Raw genomic sequence first — 10736 nt, 5'->3', positions numbered from 1 at the left:
AAACTATTGGATATATTCTAAACAAATGAATTAAAAACTAGATATTCACACAATGGCTAAATTTAATGACATGCTAAGATATCTTTACAAGACAATTCAATATATATCTAAACACACCAGTTTATTTTAACAGTCCTTTCTCAGGCCTCATTTAGAACACTGGTTCAATTTTGCTTTCCTTATATGGTGGGTTTGTTACAGACAAGGACTCCACAAAATTATTTTGCAATGTAAAGCATCTTGGTTAGCCAAATAAGATCAAAGTATTGGGTCTCAGAATTTAACAGAAACTCAGACGTAGGGGTGACTTAATCAAAGTTTGTAAATAATTTGATGTAAGGCCATCTATCTGAAATATTAATTTGCCCTCCACAGATGCTGCCTGTCAAGCTTTATATTTTCAGCATTTTTGCTTTTCTTTAAGTTTGCAGCAGCTGCTAATCTTTATCGTTCAGTTAGCTTTGATGTTAACTCCTTGCACATTATAAACAATTACCTCTTCACACCCATTGTGTTTAGCAGTCACTGGCTAAAGGTGACTGGTAATAGATATGGCAGAGTCTTCATAAAGTTTTAGAGAATTTTACAGTACAGAACATAGAACATTACAGCACAGTACAGGCTCTTCAGGACCTGTGAAATCAATCTGAAGCCCATCTAACGTACGCTATTCCATTATCATCCATATGTTTATCAAATGATCAGTTAAATGTCTTTAAAGTTGGTGAGTCTACTACAAGGAAGCCATTCAAATCATTGTGTTTGTACCAGATCCCAAAAGGACTACCCAGCTAGTCCCATTCTCCGTAGCCCTCTAAATTAATCACTTTCAAATATATATTCAGCTCTCTTTTGGAACCTATTGTGGAATCTGCCTTCACCACTCTCCCAAGACAGCTTTTTCAAAATCCTGACAATTCTTTGAGTAAAGAAGTTTCACCTCATCTTACTTCCAGCTCATAAAGTTATGAGCCCCACTTAGTGACATACCAACTAGTGGAAACAGGTTATCCTTCTTTATCCTGTTAAATTTCTTCATAATTTTGAACACATCAACAAGGTCACTGCTTAATCTTCAGTACTCCAAGGAAAATAGTTTTCCATGCTCTGATCATTCCTTGTATCTAAAATTCCTCATTCTTGGCATCAATCTCGTAAACCTCCTTCACTCTCTGCCCAGGGCTTTAATGTCCTTCCTTAAATAAGGTGCCCAGAACTGAACATAATGCTCCAAATGTGGTCTGGCCACAAGATATAGGGCTGAGATTCTAGTACAATGCTGTGAGAGAGTGCCGTGGAGTTGGTGGTGCTGTTTCTCAGAAGGGATGTTCAACTGAGACTCAACTGCTCTCAGGTGGACATAAATTAGTTCCAGAGCACTAACTTTGAGGAAGAGCTGAGCAAGTATCCTTAGTGTTCTGGCCAATTCTTCAATCAACATCACAAAGATACTGGCGTCCCTTGGGAGCTGCTTATTGGCTGCCATGTTTCTTACATCACAACAATGGCAGTACTTTCTGGGCTGAGGACTGTAACATGCTTTGAGATGTGCTGAAGTCACAAATAAATAAATGATGCTATTTAAATTCAAGTGTTTCATTCCTTCCTACTCACCTCCATTTGTAACTCTAGTCACATTGTGAGGGATTGTCAAGGGTAAAAGCAACTCTTGCTGATCACAAGACAAAATACAGATGGCGAGAGTTGCAAAAGCTGAAGGAGTAGGGGGTAAGGAAAGTGTAACAGAGAGAAAGGGGACAGTAATAAAAACAAAGGACAGGGGAGACAGGGAGAAAAAAAGCAAAAAAATACATAGGTACAGGAGATTGGAGTGCGTTCAGGGCACCCCAAATCTCCATGAGCTGGAGGAGGAATGAGGTAAAGAATTGGTGATGTCTATCTCAATGTCTAAATATTCAAACATGCCCCTTGGCAGCCTGAGTCCAATCTAAGACTCAACAGACTGAAGGACACTCAATCTTAGCTCTACCTTAACAAATATGCAAAATCATGCAAGAAAGTAGAAAACTTTATGAATAAGTAAATGTCCAATCCAATGGGCATCATAGGCATCAACCACTGTTCATTCTACCCTAAGTCACGATGTGAACAATGCTATAAATGTATTCATCTGCTAAAACACTTTTCGTTGGTTTTAATTCATGGGCAAAAATTGCAGTGTTTCTTTGTGAATTTAATTCTATTTTTGAGGAAGTGTGTTTAGAAATTTTTTCTCTGGTGTAAAAGCCAATTTCAACAAGAACGCTGAGAGTATTTGATTCTCTCTCAGAGCCCTGAACTTTCCAACTGCTTGTGAAGATGAGATTGGCAAGAAGTTTACAGATCCCAGGTACATAGTAATCACAGCACCACCCAGTGGATGTTGATAGAATTATTTCCACATGAGAATTCTCAATACAACCATTACAGTTTCATGGAACAATGTTTTTCCATGTAAACTAAGGTATGGGAAGTTAGTCTGTCCATTAGTATGTAGACTGGTCAGAATATCACAGAGTCTAAAATATATAAGTAATAATATCGTGCTTTTGTAATATTCATTCCTTCATGTAGACCTCCTGCAAGTCTGGCATTTAATTCCTTTGTAAAGGCAAAGGTGGGCCACCTTTATGATTTGCTGCAGTCCATCTGGTATAGCTACGCCACAGTGCAGAGTTCCAGGACTTTTCATACTGGAACAGTGAAGGACAGAAGTATATTCCAATGGATAACAATGGACGTAATTTTTGCAGAGAATTTGAAGTCTGCACATTGCAGTTGCTCTTTCAGTTGGTAGGGTAATTGGTTTTGAAGATGTTATCAAAGGGGTTGTTGCAGTCCACCTTGTAGATGGTGCATACTGCAGCTAAATGCTGCTGGTGGTGCAGGGAGTTACTATTTCCGGTGCTGAATGAAGTGCTGCTCAATAAGCTGTTTTGTCTGAGATAAGGTGAGCTTCGTATGTTTTGTTGGAGCTATACACATCCAAGTTGGTGGAGAGTATTCCACCATGTTCCTTGTACCGTGTGGATGGAGTAGATTCTCAGAACTCGAGAAATGAGTCAGCCATCCTAGAGTATGGATATGGTTACCAGTTAAACTTCAGGTCAATGGTCACTCCTATATATCAATAGGGGGAATTGATGATGGCAATATTATTGAACGTCAGTGGGAGCTAATTAGACTCTCTCCTGCAAAAAAACAGAAATTGCGGGAAAAACTGCAAAGGTCTGGCAGGATCTGTGGAGAGAAAGCAAAATTAACATTTTAGATTATCAGTTCTACAGAAGGGTCACTGGAAAACTTTCACTCCAGATGCTGATTTTCCAGCAATTAGTGATTTTATTTCTGATTTCCAACAGTTACTGATTTTATTCCTGATTTTCAGCATCCTCAGTTCTTTCAGGGTTTTTTTCTCCTGGAAATGGTCATTGTGGCACCAATCTTAGTTGCCATTATTAAGCTAAGCCTGAATGTTATTGCAGGTCTTGCTGTGAGCACTAGCTACTCCATTCATCTGTAAAATTGTGCACTTTCCAATATCTGACCTTACAGTGAAGTCCTGGAGCTGATTCTCATTGATTTCAACTTTGGCAGGACCTCTTGGTGCCACATGAGGTGAGATACTGCCTTAGTATCACTCTCACCTCACCTCTGGACTACTTATTCTCTCTTATCCATACTTGAATCAAGGCTGAATCGAGGTCAGGAGCTGAGTGGCCCTGATAGAACACCAACTGCGGCTTATTGCTGAGTAAGTGCCGTTTAATAGCACTTCTGACAGCAGACTTCCCATTAATCTTTTTTTTAGTTAGTTCATATAATTGGTATGGATCAGAGACATCAACAATTAATCTTTTTAATGATTCTGGACCTCTAGATGTTATTGGACAAAAAATGCAAAGCCAGATGAGGCACCATGCATGGTTGGCAGGAAAGTTCGAACGGTGATAAAATGAAAGATTGCATTGTCTTTTACTAGCCCAAACCAAATGTCTTCTAGTTATTGCTATATTTTCCATCAAATAGTTTAACTGAAGCATTAAAAATGAATCATGTTATGTATGTGGCTACTAAAGCTGTCACTTTTTAGAGGAATAAGTCTCAACCACCAGCAATTTAACCAGCTAGTGGAAGGCTCTCGAAATCACTATGAACTCAGTTGTATTCAGTGCAGAGGCTAAGTAAGGGATTGCTTTTCAGAATTGGGTGATAAGGTCCAATAGTTCATGGAGTAGAAGAAGAAAGCTATTTTTGAATGGCTTCAAACCCTTACTCTCTTGATGACTACTACATAAACCAAAACTGCAGCAACTTACAATTGTATACATCCTTTAAAACTATAAAACATCCCGAGGCACTTCTCAAGTGATGTTAACCAGGTAGAGAGTATTCCAGTCAAGATTAGAGTGGTACTGGAAAAGCACAGCAGGTCAGGCAGCATACGAGGAGCAGGAAAATCCCGAAACGTTGATTTTCCTGCTCCTCGGATGCTGCCTGGCCTGCTGTGCTTTTCCAGCGCAACTCTAATCTTGACTCTAATCTCCAGCATCTGCAGTACCCACCTCTGCCCTGGAGAGTATTCCACCACACTCCTTGCACCTTGTAAATAAGGTAATGATCTGGGGAGTCAGGAGGTGAGAGCACCTGGACCAGTTTAATAAAAGAAACAAGATAGACAGAAAAAAAATAAACAACATTTGATACGAAACCTTTGAGTCCAGCTGTGGGAAATGCGATATGCCTGAAGTAATTTGGCACATCTTCCCTGGTTGGAGTCATGAGCAACACAGTTGGAATTCAATGAGCTGTCACCACGGAGTAATAAATAAGCAAAATTATCGAACTGAGAAAGGGATTTCAATAAAAATGATCTGAAATCAGACACCATGAAGAAGAATTTGCAATTTTCAGTCCCCCATTCCTGTCAATGTGCATGATGTGCTTGAAGAGCTAGAAATGGAAGTTAATGAACCGTTTTGCAACAGTCTATGTTGGACTGATTACCCAGTATTACAATAAGCAATTCCCGGTATATCTGATGAGGAAAGGTTGGACAGGCTCAGCTGGTATCCACAGGAGTTTTGATGAATAAGAAGTGACTTGATTGAAACATATAAGATCCTGAGAGTTCCTCACAGCATGCATGTTTCCTGTTGTGGGTGAATCAAGAACTAGGTATCGCTGTTTAAAAATAAGGGGTCTCCTATTTAAGACAGAGATAGGAGAAAACGCTTCTCATAGAGGCTTTTATGTCTTTAGACTTTACTTCCTCAAAAGTGTTGGAAGTAGACTCCTTGAATGCTGTTAAGCCAGAGCTCAACAGATTATCAATAAACAAGATGGCCAAAAGCTATTGGGATAGGCAGGGATGTGAAATAATCAGATCAGCTACACTATTATTATATGGCAGGCAGTCTTGAGGGGCCAAATGGCCTACTCCTGCTCCTAAGCTGTATATTTGCTTGTTCATACATATGTATCAATAGCTGGCATCAAATCTTTACCAAATCAGAATTTTTTGCATCAAGACTTCCATCTATATGCTGGTACACGTGTGAGTAAATGTTTAATGTCATAGGTATCAACAAACCTAACCTACCGTCCCAATAATGTGAAGTGAATCTGAAGGAATACAGTACAACCTCGATTATCCAAACATCAATTATCTGAATTTTGGATTATCCGAACAAGATCTCAAAGTCCCGTAAAAATGGCATTAAGCAACTCAGCATTCGGTTATCAGTTAAGTAGCACTATGGCATGCATTTCTGGATAACCGAGAAGTGTTCGATAACCAGCACTCAAATTATCGCTTGCATTGGCGAATAACCGACAAATGTTCGGATAACCGGCACCCATAAATTACCACTTGTTTCCAGTTATCTGAACAATCAATTATCCGAACAAAATAGTCCCTGCCATTTCATTCGGAAAATCGAGGTTCTACTGTACTCAGTTGTAAAGACTCAGAACAGTAATTTATTGCAAATGCTGATAGTAAAGTTTGAGGTAAGAAATTACAGATATAGGACAGCAGCAATACTAATAAATAGCATCTAAACACAAGAAATGGTATGGTTTATGTATGTCAATTTGTATTTCAAGGTTAGCAGAATTTTAGAAATAAATCCGCCATATCAATTAAATTTCCTCAACCCACCATCTTCCTCCTTACCCTCCCTCTGCCTTTAGGAAAATACTAAGTATCCAGGGTGAGGGCTGCGGGTATTGTGAAATTAAATATTTTTTCGACTATTTTGACCCAATGATGGGAGTGTCCACTCCAAATTCAGATCTGGTATGAGGTAACGAAGGGCATGGTTTTGTCTACACTACTTGACATGGTTTTTCCTGAATCTCAGAAGGCCTCCAGCTATTGCATCTTTGTGGAAATGCTCCAGCAGCCGAGCCAGCAGAAGTACAAAGGTTACAGAGCAACATGGGCCTGATTGTGTCTATAACATTGCTATTTCGAGGAAGTACAAAATACCACAAATGGAACAATCTTGGAATTTATTTTTGCTGCAAAACTTCTCCCTTTGCAAAAAAAAAATCAAGGGAATCAGTTTAACATAACCAATCCAAAGGAGACTGCTGGGAAATCTCATGACTTTAAAAACAAAATACAACTAAACGGATTAGGATCAAATGACTTTGTTTTTCAAATGTTTTTCTGACATCTGCTGGGCAGTTTGAGTTGTGAATGAAGTGTTTTAGATAACTTTAAGATTATGGTGGGAAGAACAAGTGAGGTGGTCAGAGGGGGACTGGATTAGGAAGGTCTGGTGGTTACTTTGGCCATCAGAACAAGGCAGAGCAGATTTCCCATGCACTGAATAAATTGCATTTGGGATATAATGATGTCAAGAGTTTTCAAACATGTGACAGGAGTCTAGTGGGTCTTCATTCACCACCATTTTAACTCCTTGAAATCACAGTAAACAGAAATACACAAAGAGGAAGATCTGTGATATAGGGTAGCAGCAGGAGTAATTAAGTGGCAAAAAGTTGATGGTGCAGGGGCAATGTAGATGGTTTTGGTTTTTTTTAATAAATGTAATACGAGCACAGAGGTTTAAATTCATGAGTGGAATCATGTACCCTACTCCATGTTGAGTTTGGTGGTGGTTGCATATAGTTAGATGGGAAGGAAACTCCTAGCATCCACTTCTGTTAAGCCCATGGGACAATGTCTGTTCTGCCTTGCTTCCAGTTGAGGCCACTAAGTGGTTAATTAATACTCATTTGAGCACTTTATCCCTTGGTCATTGGTGATAACCCAGCAGGGGCAGGGGACTGTGTGAAGAACATAACAAGCATTCCCTGGTCCAGGGATAAAGGGCTTGTTATTTGAGGGGTGGTTGAGGACTCTGGATCTGTACTCAATGGAGTTTAGAAGGATGAGGGGGCATCTGATTGAAACTTACAGAATACTGAGAGGCCTGGATATAGTGGATGTGGAAAAGATACTTCCAATTGTAGGACTATCTGGGACTAGAGGTCACAGCCTTTGAGTAAAGGGATGACCCTTTAGAATTGAAATGAGGAGGAATTTCTTCAGACAGAGGATGTGTAATTTGTGGTTCTAATTACCACAGAGAGCTGTGGAGGCAGAATCATTGAGTGACTTTAAGACAGAGATAGATTGTTTTTTGATTAGTAAGGGGACCAAGGATTATGGGAGAAGGCAGGAGAATGGGATTGGGAAACATCTCAGCCACAATTGAATGGTGGAGCACACTTGATGGGCCAAATAGTCTAATTCTACTCCTATGGGGTCCTTTGCCTGGAGGACCAGCAGAGTAGGCTGTGCCACCAGACCCTGCCAGCCTGCTCTGAAGTTGCCATTCGGGTCAGTGCCACCTCCTGGCTGTGAAGGAATGGCCAGCAGTGCCACAAGAAAGTCAATGGCCGTCTCCACTCCACCCGAGTAAGTGCCACATTCGTCTCTGCCACCGCGCTCTCTACTACTGCACCTGCCTCCCACCAAGAATCCAGCTCTGCCAATTTCACTGTTGCACACAACATCCTCCCACAGTCTCTCTCATGCCAACCACCTTCCCCCAACCTCCTCTCACCACCTATTCCCCACTGGCATCAGCAGTAATAGTTGTGCCTCTCGAGATGCCCTCACTCAGTGATCCCCTGTTTCTCACTAACAGGAGAACTCAGCCCATATCAGGGCAGAGAGAGCCCAGAGGGGTGGAGGGAGCCCAACATTGTTTACTCACCTCCTCCCTATGAGAAGAGAATCCCACTCCTTGCCGGAGAAGATTGAGACCACTGCTGCAAGGATGCCAAAACATTCACATCCTTCCAAACCAGAATGTACTAATCTTCATTCAACAGCAACTCTCAAATTAGGTGACTCTCAATCAGTGCACACTACTTCTAACACTGGCTGTGATGATTTCTCCCTCTTTTGTCTCATAGGTTCTCGTCAGCCATCCCAAACCCTCTATGGAGAAAATGCCCAACTGCCCTACAAGCTGCCTTCCTGACCTCTGAGTTCTTTGAAGAGGTAACAAGTCGGTTAGACCAGGGAAACCCAATAGACATTATTTACCTAGACTTCCAACAGGCCTTTGATAAAGTGCCTCACAGGAGGCTGCTGAGTAAGGTGAGGGCCCATAGTGTTTGAGGTGAGCTCCTGGCATGGATTGAGGATTGGCTGACTGACAGAAGGTAGAGAATTGGTATAAAAGGTTCTATTTTGGAATGGCAGCTGGTGACAAGTGGTGTCCCACAGGGTTCAGTGTTGGGGCTGCAGCTGTTCACTTTATATATACATGATCTGGACAAAGAGACTGGGGGCATTCTGATGAAGTTCGCTGATGATACGAAGTTAGGCTGACAGGCAGGTAGTTCTGAGGAGGTGTGGAGGCTGCAGAAAGATTTAGACAGTTTAGGAGAATTGTCCAGGAAATGGCTGATGAAATTCAATATGAGCAAATGTGAGGTCTTGCACTTTGGAAAAAAGAACACAGGCACAGACTATTTTATAAACAGTGAGAAAATTCATAATGCCAAAGTACAAAGGGATCTGTGAGTGCTTGTATAGGGTTCCTTAAAGGTTGACTTGCAGGTTAAGTCCATGGTCAAGAAAGCAAATGTAATGTTGTCATTTATCTCAAGAGAGTTGGAATGTAAAAGCAGTGATCTGCTACTGAGACTTTATGAAGTTCTGATTAGGCCCATTTAGAATACTGTGTCCAGTTTTGGGCCCCACACCTCAAGAAAGACACACTGGCATTGGAGTGTGTCCAGCAGAGGTTCACATGGATGATCCCTGGAATGGTAGGCCTAACATACAATGAATAGCTGAGGATGCTGGGATTGTATTCGTTAGAGTTTAGAAGGTTGAGGGAAGATTGAGTAGAAACTTACAAGATACTTCATGGCTTAGGGTGAACGCTGGGAAATTGTTTCCGTCAGGTGGGGATACTAGGACTCGTGAGCACAGCCTTAGAATTAGAGGGGGTCAATTTATCTCAAGAGAGTTGGAATGTAAAAGCAGTGATCTGCTACTGAGACTTTATGAAGTTCTGATTAGGCCCATTTAGAATTTAGAATGGAAATGAGGAGACATTTCTTCAGCCAGAGAGTGGTGGGCCTGTGGAATTCATTGCCATGGAGCACAGTGGAAGCCGAGACATTAAATGTCTTCAATGCAGAGACTGATAAATTCTTAATCTCGCAAGGAATTAAAGGATATGGGAGAGTTCGGGTAAGTGGTATTGAAATGCCCATCAACCACGATTGAATGGCAGAGTGGACTCGATGGGCCAAATGGCCTTACTCCCACTCCTATTTCTTATGGGCTTATGGTCTGAGACTATCCTACCAAGGCCTCAGAGGATATGCCAAGATTACCTCCTGCACCCTCACCAGCTCTATTAGTGGCATCCTATGGGCAACAAGAGGTTTGGAGAGTGTGGGATCTGGTGAGCACCTCACTGTGACAATTCTACAGATGGCTGAGGAAGAAATGCTGCAGGCTGCTGGCACTCAGAGGATTGCCAGAGGTCAGGCACCGGTTCAGCTCCAGAGCTGCAGTTGGAGGAATATAAATGTAATAAATGGGTTCTTGTGAATGAGCTTTTTGTTAAACAGTGAAGTACACAATAGACCAATAGAACTTTATATTATAAAACATGACGTTATCTGACCTCTACAAGGATTCTGAGATCTGCCCATGAAAAATAGTAGGTGAATTGGTTTGGTAGCAGTCAAGGCAAAGGGTAATGCTAACAAAAATAGAGATTGCTGGAAAAGCTCAGCAGGTCTGACAACATCTTTGGAGAGAAATCAGAGTTAATGTTTCAGGTCCAGTGACCCTTCCTCCGAACCATTCTGAGAAGGGGTCACTCAAGCCGAAACATTCACTCTGATTTCGCTTCACAGATGCTGCTAGACCTGCAGAACTTTTCCAGAAATCTCTATTTTTGTTTCTGATTGACAGCATCTGCATTTCATTGGTTTTTAAAGGGTAATGGGTAATTGGACATGTGGGTTGTCATTCAGGGCACAAAATTGGCATGGGGCAAATAAAGACCCATTGGGGGTGGGTACGGGAAGATAAGCTTATGTAGGGACCAAGATGTGCCATAGGGCACAGGTTGATTTGGAAAGTCTAGGGGGCAAGGGGATGAGTGTAAGGCATGAGTTGGCATGAGTGAAGGGAGGGTGCGGGGTGAAGGCTCCATGAATAGAAACGTAGAAAATAGGAACAG

This window comes from Chiloscyllium punctatum, chromosome 40 (assembly GCF_047496795.1).
Source record: "Chiloscyllium punctatum isolate Juve2018m chromosome 40, sChiPun1.3, whole genome shotgun sequence".
Taxonomy (NCBI): Eukaryota; Metazoa; Chordata; class Chondrichthyes; order Orectolobiformes; family Hemiscylliidae; genus Chiloscyllium; species Chiloscyllium punctatum.
This window is presented reverse-complemented; position numbering follows the sequence as displayed.